Source organism: Felis catus, chromosome E2 (genome assembly GCF_018350175.1).
Source record: "Felis catus isolate Fca126 chromosome E2, F.catus_Fca126_mat1.0, whole genome shotgun sequence".
NCBI lineage: Eukaryota > Metazoa > Chordata > Mammalia > Carnivora > Felidae > Felis > Felis catus.
The window spans coordinates 36,866,653-36,879,002 of NC_058382.1; the positions used below are offsets into that span (position 1 = coordinate 36,866,653).

The following is a 12,350-nucleotide window of genomic DNA, read 5'->3' on the forward strand; positions in this document are numbered from 1 at the left end:
TACCTCCTTAAGTATTCTGTAGATGAGGGTGTCCTTGCTGCCAAGATCTCTCACAATCCAAGGAAGAGAGTACACCATGAAGAAACTCACAGGTCAAAAGTCTCACAGGAAGAGAAAGACATGTCAATATCCTTGGCTAGCGTGAGAAATATTCTTGGCTTCATTTGGGTAGGAAATTTATGTCTCCTGAGAATATCCCTGCTCTGTTTTGGCCACCTTGTAAAGAATGTCAGAACGGCTCTGCACTGTGAGCCTAGAGCCTGATGTGAGGCTCAGACTCACAAACCTGTGAAATCACGAGCTGAGAAATTAAGAATTGGATGCTTAACCGACTGAGCCACACAGGAGCCCCTTGGAATTACGTTCTAATTGTGGGAGCGCTCTACCTAATCAGCATCACCTGCTGTCTCAGTCTTAACTATAGGCGGCATTTAGAGGAAAATGCAGTACTTCCCCCTTATCCGCAGTTTCGCTTTCCACAGTTTTAGTTCCCACTGTCAACTGAGGTCTGGAAGCCAGCGATCCTCCTTCTGACGAATCATCAGAAGGTTAATAGCAGTCTGACTCTACCTCGCAATGCCTGCATCTTTCGCCGGGCTTGGTCTCCTTACACAGGCGTTTTATCATCTCCCGACATCAGAACAAGAATGGTGAGTACAGCGCAATGAGGTATTTTGAGAGGGACCACATTCACATAACTTTTATGGTACAGTGGGCCCTTGAACATGAGGTTACAGGCGCCGACCCTGGGCAGAGCCAAAAATCTTCCCCTAACTTTTTACTTTCCCAAAACTTAACTACTAAAACCTGTTGACCAGAAGCCTCACCGATAACGTAGTCGATGAACACGTGTTTTGTACGCTATATGTATTATATACTGTATTCTTACAATAAAGTAAGCTAGAGGTAAAATGTTATTAAGAAAATCATAAGGAAGAGAAAATTTACATTTACAGGCCTGTAAAACAGTCATGTGGAAATGGACCCGTGCAGTTCAAACCCGTGTTGTTCAGGGGTCAGCAGTGTATTGTTGTAATCGCTCTATTTTATTATTAGTCATCGCTAATCTCTGCCTGTTCCTAACTTCTAAAGTAAACTTTATCCTAGGTATGTATAGATAGGAAAAAACAGGATGTATGGAGGTTTGCCACTTTCCATGGTTTCAGGCATCCACTGGGGGTTTTGGAAGGTATCCTCCATGGATAAGGGAGACAACTGTATGGCATTGGTCTGAATGCCTTGCTTGAATCCATTTTTTATGGCACTCCATATTGTCTGTTCATTCCGACTTACAGAACATTGTTTGCTTTCTCTTTTTAACTCCTGCCTCAATATTCAGAGTGTTACTTGACGTTATTTTCCCAGCTACATGCAACCTCAGCTGCCCTCTGAAAGTGAGTTTTCTCCTAGCAAGCCTGCCACATATTTCCTCCCGCCATTTAATCGGGCTTATAAGCAGAAATTGGGTTGCTGCCAAGGATGTAACTATCCAGGGACCAAAATGCCTTCCATGTGGAGCCATTTAATGTTAGAGAACATAAATGGATATTTTTATTGGCTATCGATTTCTCTATGAAGGGAAATATTTTTGCCTTGACCAAGCTAGCTTAAGTGGGTTTAGGCCCTGGTTGCAGCTGGACATGCAAACTCTCACACCTTCAAGGGATGATGTGATGATTTTTAAGTGTTATATGTAATGATACACAATGCAGTCAAGGTCTGGTCCCTATAATTTGTATTGGTTTTTCTCTCTGCATCCATCTACCCCTGTTGGTCCTGCTTTTAGATGCTATTACTTCCTGGAAGAACTATCACTTTGATCAGAAAATTTGAATTCTTACAATATTCCTAGTCACTCCTCTCAGAAGGAGCATAAAAGGCTGGTTGTGCTCCATTTTCTAGTGCAATACAGTGCCTGCTACCCAGGAGAAATACAAAGCCTATACTATCAAGATTGGGACTGGATGCATTCATGTGACAATCATATAATGAGTTGTGAAATCAGGATTTTTAATGAAACTCCATTGTCTGCCATACAGATTAGAGTATGTCACCCTCCTGAACAAGCAGAAACATTTCCAGATTGATTGAGGCGTCTTTACCGAAGCAGTATCTCCATTTATTTTGCTGGGGCCTTTAACCCCTAAGAATAGTAGCTGATTGTAATTGCATAAATGGCATAATATTTTAGAGACCTATGGAGAACTTGTGTGGAACTGAAGGCTTTTTTCAGCACAGCCTGCCTTTGTACATAGTTCCTATTCATTTTCCTGATTTCATTAGTAAGGATATTTGTATGGAAATGGATTAAGGTTTATAGGTTTATTTTATTGTGCTGTAGTTTCAGCTGTAATTATACTACTGATGGATTATATTAAACTGCTTTGTGGGAAGCTTTCAAAACATATCAAACTCCGGAAGTGCTTTTGATCTACAAAATCTTTTTTTTTTTTTTTTTTTTTGTCCCACCTGGAGTTCCTGAGACACTCTGCCCCTACTTAGCTTGCCCACAGCTCCCAAGTCATACCATTTTTCTTTTTCATTTTTATAGTTAAAGGGCACTAACTTAGCTGTGGTAAATATACTTGAAAGACCCTCCATTCCCAAGTATATAAATGTTCATAAAAGTAAGAAAAATTGAATAAGAAGGAGAAAAAGAATGAATAACAAGTTTAGTCTTACTGTATTTTTTTAAATGCTTACCTATGACATTATGAATAAAAAATTGTCTAGAATGTAGAAACATTTTCATGAATGTTTGAATCACTGAGCATGAGAGTGTTGATGTCAATTCTGCTTAATTTCTTTCTAAGGTAATCTATGATTTCTGAGGAAATGACAGAGGACAATTTTATCAAGGAGTCATTTGACTGGACTTTATGGCTCATCAGTGTCTGTCATCAGATTACAACTTTAGTGCTTCAAAATTTAGAATTTATTCCCTGTTCTTCCTTCCCTAGTTTGGGAGGCTAGGGCATAAATGGTTATCAGCTCATAAATTTTTAAAGGAGCACACTCTTAGAATATCCAAATATAAGGGCCCAATCTCTGGCCAGTGTTCTATTCAAAAGGAAGTGAACCTAGAGTCTTACTAATGAGGCAAAGTAGAATTCAATAGTGAATCTGGGCATCAAATATATATAGCAATTGACTATCCCATATTTCCAGGTACCTACCAAATACTCATCGGGCATATAACCAGTTCAAGGAGAATGAAAATATCTCGGTTTCTGCACAAAGGCCTGCTCCTAATTTTATAACCCTCACATAATATTTCTTACCAGGTTTGCCCCATTTCAATAAAGGGCATCACCAGCTCAGGCCAAAAAAACCAAGTTGTCTTTTGTCACCCTCTCAGATACCTTATCCAATCCAAAACCAAGTCCTCTTGATTTGCTCTAATTTAAAAATTGATCTCAAATTGAGCGAGTTTCCCAGCTTCAGAATAAACACCCTGATTCAAGCAACATCGGTTTCCCTCCTGGATTACTGAGATAATTTCCTTCCTAGCATGCTTTTGTACCTTTATTCTTATATGTTTATGGTACATTCTACACCTGGAAACCAGAATGATGTTTTAAAATTGAAAATCTGAACATCAGTCGCCCATTCAAAACTGTCTAGTGGTATGTCGAGGTAGTCAACATTTATTCCAGACCTTGCCCTGGAGCTACAAGGCTCCATTATTTTCTTGCCTTCCCTACCTTCCTGACCACATCCCCCATCCTTCTCTCCTTTGTTTATTGGTCCTGAAAAACACTGGCTTTCTGGTCATTGCTAGAACATGCTCAACTCATCTGTGTCATAGCAATTTTTATGTTCTTTTCACTCTACCTGGAATGTTATTTCTCAACATCTTTCTGTGTCTTGCTTCCCATTCATTCATGTCCCTCTGCAAATGTTGTCTGCTCACCAATGCCATTTATAATCACCCTATCCAAAGTGACTACTCCCCTCCTCCTTTTAGCCCCTATTTTTACTTTACAGAAATGACCTCTATATTTCATTTCACATTTAGTCATGTACTTTTAATTCTTTTTTTAAAGTTTATTTATTTATTTTTGAGAGAGAGAGAGCAGAGGAAAGGCAGAGAGAGAGGGAAAGAAAGAGAGGATCCCCAGCAGACTCTGCATTGTCAGAGCAGAGCCCAAAATGGGGCTCAAATTCATGAACTGTGAGATCGTGACCTGAGCCGAAATCCAGAGTCACTCGCTTAACCGACTGAGCCATGTAGGTGCACCTAGCCATGTACATTTTATTCTTGTTTCTCACAATAAATGATAAAATTCTGGGAAGATGGAGATTTTTGCTTTATCCACTGGTGTTTGCTGGTCATCAAGTCACTTAGTGTATGACACGTGATAGGCACTCAATAAGCATTTGATGTCTTAATGACCAAAGCAATGAATGGAACAAAGAGAGGTTAATATTGAGCCCTGAGGAATTTGAGCTTTTAAAACTTGAGGAAAGGTAAATAAAGAGGAGGGGCTGGGGATCTGAGAAAAAACCTAGAGAGCTACTAAATATGGTAGACCCTTGACTTCTCTTCCATGAATATGTATTCCAGTGAGATATTCAGTGCTTCTTAGAAAAACAAACGAGTCCTCAAACTGGCATCTGGGAAGGGAGGGAAAAGCAAAGGAGAAGTGGAATCATTTAGAAGCTGCAGACTGTTCCTTTAGCAAATGACTGAATGCTAAATTTAATTGGATGTGCTCCACTAGAGAAAATAGTCTACTCATTAAAACATCAATACTTGAAGTTCCAAGCAATCTGGCATCTTTTTTGAATTACAATATGTGCAAAAGAAAGACTCCTACAATGTTTTATCCTGATAATAGTTTTTATCCATAATTTGTATTGGGTGTGCAATCTGTGGAGATGAGAATTTTCTAGACATTGATCATCTGATTTTGAATCAATGTTATAAGCGTATCTGTATTTGTAAAACTGATAGAATGTTATATTCTAGTCCCCTGAGCTTAAATCAATTACAAACACGCAAGTTTTCATAGACTTTTTATTTTGATTTGGAACTCAAAGTTAAAGATCAGCTTTGTATAGTGGAAAGAATGTAGGCATTTCAAAACCCTGACCTGAGTTTTTGTCCTAGGTTTAAACTTCAGTAACTCCTTAACCTCAGGCTAGGTCTTCAAGCTCAGTTTCTGCAGATACAGATTAGAGATTATTTTGAGGTGTGCTTTGAAGATCAAATGATACAACATTTATGCCTGAATTTTATAAATTTAAAAATATCATTAGGGATATTATAACAGCAAGTATTAAAGTTAATGCGGGAGTAAACTTAATAGCTTTGACTTAATAGATTTTTGATTTATATGCCGGTTTGGCAGTAAAATTAAACTTCATCATATGGTCTTCAAAATCCTATGCAATAAGACTCCTGACTATTATTCCCAGCACACTGATCTTGCTTTCCTTCTAACAGGTCAGGCTCATTCCACCTTGATGTTTCTCAATTGTTGTTCCTTTTTCCTGGAAGTTTCTTCCTTTAGATGGCTTGGTCCTTTGCCAAATATATGATGCATTTCAAATAATATGTCCCCAGAAAGTCCTTACTTGACAACCTGAAATAAAGAGCCACCTCCTTTTATATATACCTTCACAAATAGGTGCTTCTTAGCAAATTTGGCCCTTATGCACTAACTGAATGTAGGTATTCATGTATTACTTTATTTCTGTGTTTATTGATTTATTGTGAGAAATAAGAATAAAATGTACATGACTAGACACATCTGAGTGGCTTAGTTGGTTAAGTGTCTGACTTTTGATTTCGGCTGCAGGTCATGATCTCACATGATCACGCCTTACTCTCTTTTCACAAAGAAATCTAAGTTTTGTGAGAGCAAGAATTATTGTTCATAGGCATAGTCTTAGTGTTAGATCCATGATTGTAGAAGGAAAGAAGGGAGGGAGGAAGGATGGAAAGAGAGAAAGAAGAAATGATGTAAAGGTTGAAAGAAAAAAGAAAATTTAAATTGGAAGATCTTTTGAAGAGTTTATGACATTATTTGGCATACATTTAATCCCTAATAAGTGATAGTTGTAATGTTTATGGCTGTTTTGCCGCTGTTGTTAGCTTTGCATACATTCAGTCCTCAGGGGATAGGAAATAAAACTTTTTTTTTTTCCATAGGAAAATAACTCTTAAGAGTTAGCTAGGATATCATTGTTCCTAGAAAATTCCTAGGATGAGTTAATGCCAAATTTAGCACTTAGCTATTGTTCAGTTACCAGTGGAGCCATCAGCAGTGTTATGGGAAATATTATGAGAAGCACATGGGGGACCTAATACCTGAAATTTGAAGAAATTAGTTTGTAAAACCTAGGTTTTCTGAACCATTAAGTTAAGGTATAACCTTTTGAAAATTTCAAAATGTATTTGTTTCTGTTAGGCATTCCATGGTTTATGTATTACAAATATATATTGAGATTATTGTGGCATTTTGGTTGAGAGAAAGATCTATTAACATTTTCTATTCATATTAAATTATCAGTGATATTTTAATAGTTTTTCCATCCTTGGAGAAATGTCAGATTTATTTGTCTTTTAAGCCCACATATTGACCATTAATCCCCTAGGTGTCACCATGTGTGTTGAACGAAGAAATTAAAAAAATTATTTTACTAGGCATAAATTTCGCTTCATTCAACCATGAATAAGGCATCATAAAAAATTAAAAAAAAATTAAAGTAATTTGTAGGAGGATGATGAAATAATGAAAGAAATAATTAGAATCCATAAGAGTCTGATTTTAATATAGTAACAATGGTAATAATTATTTAAAAATTATAATTATCATCAAAGTCATTATTATGCATGTTGTTTTTGAAAATTGAAACTATTAATCAGGGAGATATTTGATAGCAAGACAGTTCCTGATCCTTATGCAATCCTCCATGTATAGGCCGGCCTGACAAGCAGACAGTAGCATTAAAAAAGAAGAAAATAAATACGTTATTGTTGACATTGCCTTATTCAAAACCCCTCTTTGCCTTAATAGGTTAGGTTTTCCTGATAGCTCAGTATAGACTGAGCAGTTTGGAAGAGGTTCAAGATGTGTTTTAATAGGGCATGTCTGAGAAGTAGCAATTTACAAATGAAATACTTATTGTAAGTATTAGGAGGTTTAATTGGAAAGGAAACTATTCTTAAGAGAATCATCTTGAATCATTATCTTGTAGTGCTAAGTGTACTGTGCTATATATATTATCAAACTAAGTAATAACCCAATTAATGTTTGAAATTCCTGAAAGCCGTTCTGGTGACTGCACTCACAATGTGGCCCGTGTAGGAAGTAATCCCAGTGAAGCCAGAGGAAGACATTCCTTCATGACTTGTATTTTCTAAGCTTTAGGTGCTTTATATTTTACTGACTTGGTAGCTAATCATTCATTTTCTCTTTTGCCAATTACCTCCATAATTATTTTTTCCTTTCAGAAGCTTCCCTCTTTTGTCAGCTTCTCCATTCCAAAGATTTCAGATCTTTTCAGAAAATCATTCTCAAATAAAGCCTGTAGGAGATCCTTAAGTCATTCTTTCACTTGGGCTGATTTTTATTGTGTTTTTCTCATTAACAGTCTTCCTTGAAGGATTTGAGTGAAAGAAACAGGTGTATTATTTTATATGACCTCATTAGTTGGAATTCAGGGTTTGCATAATTACATTTGACTTAGAGTTAGAACTTTTGTTTATGGTTTTGAGATTTAGAGATTTTTTTTAAGATTTCTTTTATTTTCTTTAGCCCCTTTTCAAAAGTTAAAAAGACTAAGACATTACAGAGACCCAACGGGCATTTTCTAAATTTCCGTTAGAAATAAACAAGGATGTTGAATTGAACAAAAGCTAGCCTAAGCACTCATTTGAAATCAAACCAGAGGTAAAACCTATTGTTTTGGATTACAAAAAGCTTAGTCAGAGGATAAGAAGTTTGAGCTTTTCTCTACTTCCTGATTTGCATTTTTTGAGGCCTAAAACATCTCTTTGTTCTTGGAACTCCTATATAAACACAGTGTCAATGCTATATGATTGTCTGGCACATTTTTTTGGTAATGATTTCATAAAAGATTTGGGTACATGTATTCAAGTATGTATTCTTTACATGTTAAAATTTATCTGATGAGAAAAAATAAGGTCTCCAGCAGGCATTGGTGATACATATTTATGCTACTGAAATACATTTAGACCGAGGATTTATTTGTAAATGTATGCTTGACCATTTGTACATGGATGTATCCACTCCTATGAGAAATACTAAGCATCTTGTGAAAAAGTAACATGAATTCAGAATAGTCTCTGCAAATAATATGAGACAGGAACAATCTGTGTTAAAATGGAGTTTAATACACAGGATTATGGGAGTGCAGAAGAGAGACATTTTGGACCATTTGAAAGGGTTTGCCATCTGAGTAAAGCCTTGAGATAGTACTTGAATAACTGGAAATAGAAAGGAAGGAAAGCTAACCAGGCTAAGGGAATAACATCAACAAAGGCACAGGGCATGAAACAAGGCCTCCATTGAAATGTCAGAAATGGGAAATGAAGAAGCAATTTTGCCCAGCTAATGTCATAAAATTGGAACACTTTAACACCATTTCTGCCATCTCTTGTACATTTCTTGTACTTTTACTTTGTCAACTAGGAGTGTTATTACTGTTCTGTGCATTTAATGTTTGCTTAAATTTGCTAACACACATCTGTAACTTACTTTCTTCTTTCCTTGTATCTCAGACTTCTTATCTGGAGTCTCTTTCCTTCTGCTTGAAGCACTTGCTTTACAATTTCTATTAGTGAAGTTCTGATGTGATATATGATCTGTTTTTGCCTTTTTTTCTATCATTCTTTATTCCTGAATTGAAGGACTTTTTGTATTTGTAATTCATAGAATTATTAACCTATTTGGATATTTTGTGCTTTCTATTTATTCCACTTATTGTAGCTTTTCATTCTTTCTGTCCCTACCTCCCCCCCCCCACACCCTCTCTTACTCTCTGTCTGATTTTGATTGATTGAGAATGGCTTCAATCACTTTTTCTCCTTACACGTGTGGTATCAATGCCCACTGAATGACTAACCTAGAAATTACATATGCATCCTTAACTCATCAAATTCTAATGTCAATCAAGGCCAATATTTTCTCTCCTGAATAACAGAGAAATTTCGTATAAAGCTTTTACTCTCCTCCTAAATTATATGGTATTGCTTTTGTGTATTTTAATTTTAGTTGATTTAAATTCCACAAAATATTATTTTTTACTGTACATAGTCAATTTTTATCTACACATTAATATCTATTCCATTATGGAACTCTGTCGGATCATTTTCATCTGACGGACACATGTCCTTTAGGGATTTACCTTTAGTGTAGGCTTGAGGATGGAAACTTCCTTTTTTCTGTGTCCATGGCTTAAATGGACTTTACTTTTGGAGAATATTTATACTGAGAACTGAATCCTAAGTGGGCTCTTGTTTTTTGCTTTCTATGTTTTATTTTTTTCACAATGAAGGCATCATTCCACTTTCTCAGGCTTGCATTGTTCTTGTTGAGAAGTTAGGTGTCAAACTTCTTTGAAAGTAGTGTTTTATTTTTCTCCTGTTCTTTAAAAAAATGCTCATTATCTCCTTTCTATACTGGTTTACTCTGATGTGTCAGGTTGTGGATTTATTTGGAATTATTCTGCTTGAAAAGTTTTGAGGTTTTTGAAACAGAATTTTTTTTTTGCTCTAGAAAATTATCAACTGTAATCTTTTCAATGTTTCTTCTGCTTTTATTCTTCTTTCCTCCTCTCCTTTTAGTATTTTCACCTTTTTTTCACTCTATTTTCTATATCCCAACTTCTCTTTGAGTTTACCCTATCTTATCTTTCCATGCTGAAATGCAGATACTTCAGATATATATATATTCCATTTCACTAAGTATGTTTTCTGCTCTGCCTAACCTCCCATCAGAAATGTCCAGTGAATTGTTAAATTTAATTGTTTTTCATTCTCAAATTTCTGTTTACTATTTTACCTCTTATATTTTCCTGCTCCCTACACATATTTTCAGCTTTGTTCTTTATTTGTTTAAATATAATTATCTTTAAAAAATAATGTTGGTTTTCAGTACTTAAAATTCAGTGTGACTCTCTTTCTGCTCCATATTATTTTTCTTATGGTTTTGTTCAGATTATCTTACTTCCTTTGTCACCAGCTAAGCTTTATATCCTGGTCCTGGCTTTCAAAAAAGTATGCCAGTTTCTGGAGGCCTGGAATAAATATCCTTTTTGCAGAGAGTTGAAGTGTTTGATTCTGCTTGTTGTCTGGGAGAGTACCATTTGGGACTCTCTAAAATCAGATTTGTGGCTTGATGTTCCCTGCTCCACCTAGATTATGTGTAAACCTGAAGAAACCAATGCTGTGGCTAAAACTTCTCAGGAACGTTTTATTCTCTTCTTTCTCATGCTGGGCTCAACACTCCAGTATTCTTTTCCTTTGTTATTTATTTTTTAAGGAGGGAAAGAGAAGCATGTTTATGCTTGCCCATCCTGAAATTCCAACTTAATACAAAGAAGGGTATTCTCTGAGACTCTTACTTTTGATGAGTCTGGCCCTTGACTTAGAATTTCTCACTGTGTAAAGATAGCACATCAAAGCCCCGAGTGTGATACAGGCAGGTGCCACCAGGAGGACATGGCGTTGCGCTTTAGGACTTTAGCTTACTGACTATCTTTTCAGATCCATAACTCTTTAAAAATGATTACATTAACAGTTTTTAAATGTTTATTTTTGAGAGAGAGTGAGTGCTCAAGCAGAGGAGGGGCAGAGAGAGAGAGAAGGAGACACAGAATTTGAAGCAGGCTCCAGGCTCTGAGCTCTAAGCACAGAGCCTGACATGGGGCTCAAACTCATGAACCGCGAGATCATGACCTGAGCTGAGGTCAGAGACACTTAACTGATGGCCACCCAGGCGTCCCGATGATTATGTTTTTAATTCTAACATTTGTGTTGTTTTCATAGGAGAGACGATTAAGACAAATTCACCTACTGCACTGTAGTTTTTCCTGACTTCTTAGTTCTTCCATTTCTGATGACCATTTCTGTAATTATTTTTGCATATTACCAAATTCTATGATGTGAACTTGAGGTTCATAGATTCCTTACAAAAATGAAACAAAAACAAAATAATGGGTGCTGTTGAATAACTGATATTCTTAAAATTTTTATCATTTTGTATTTTGTCATTATTTCCTTTCTTCTTTTACCAGTAAAGTGACACTAATACTTACAGCTTAATAACCATATCTTTCCACTTCAATATCTTTCCTTCCATGAGACAGGGTGTATTTGTGTGGCTCATAATTTTTCACTTGCCAACAATTTATAATTTTGATACATATATAAAACAAATATTTGTTTTAGAGCACTAAAATTGATATATGCACATAGTAGGAAATCAGAACAGTAGATAGAAAACAACCTATGATATTTTGGCTCAACTGTTGTTACCATGTAGGAGTATTTCTTTTCACTTTAGCTTAGTAGACTTCTATTATAAAGCTGTTAAGCATAAAGTGATACATCTTTCTCTCTAGGTAACATGGGTAAATGCTCATGGGTAAATTGGATGGACCAATTAGGACTTTGGCATCTAGAAACAGAAGTTCACTATTCAAATTGATGTAAATGAAAAGGGCATCTATCACCTCACAAATCAATGAGTCTTGTTGGCGCATGGCACATGAGGTGTGTATAGGTGAAGCTACTATAAAAATGAGACTCCAAAATTCATGGTTAAACGAGATGTTATCTTGACTGGTTTATTGCTGACATTTATTAGTGAGTGTGTAATATTGCATTAACTGGTAGGCTCAAGTTACAAGCTAATACTCTCAGAATAGCTCATCTCTGGTTGACTTCTAGATCTCTATTTATACCAGGGCGGTTTCCTCAAAGTCATAAATTAAATAAGGATAATAACAGTAGGGCTTATTCCATTAGAAAATACATATAAAACACTTAGACATGTTTCTGGAACATAGCCAGCACTCTGGCATTTGCCATTTTTCATACTCAAAATTTCACACAAGTTGGGATATAATAATACATAGAGTTGTAATGTTATATGCATTATTATTTCCCCAAAGTTTTAGGTAAACAATGGAGCAAACTAACAACACAAACCAGCTGAAATTCTTCCTTTTCTGGAATTTTACGACTCATCAAATTAAGAAAGTTATACTTTGGGCATTTACAGCAGAATTATGTTTTGTGTGTGTGGGAGGTATTTTCTGACCACAGCCTGATTTTCTGTGGTTTTAATAGTTTCTCAGCAGTGGTTCAGCTGATA

The 12,350-nt window shown here is 35.9% G+C and overlaps 1 long non-coding RNA gene across 6 annotated transcripts in view; it reads left to right on the top strand.

Annotated features, from left to right (window-relative positions):
* The first annotated feature begins 212 nt into the window (after positions 1–212).
* LOC109494903 overlaps positions 213–12,350 on the top strand; it is a 253,274-nt gene continuing 241,136 nt past the window's right edge. The window contains exon 1 of one of the 6 annotated variants that reach the window (XR_006590390.1): positions 213–650. This is a non-coding gene — a long non-coding RNA (uncharacterized LOC109494903). The remainder of the gene's footprint in view (positions 651–12,350) is intronic. The other 5 variants (XR_006590388.1, XR_006590389.1, XR_006590387.1 and 2 more) reach the window with 5 other exon arrangements.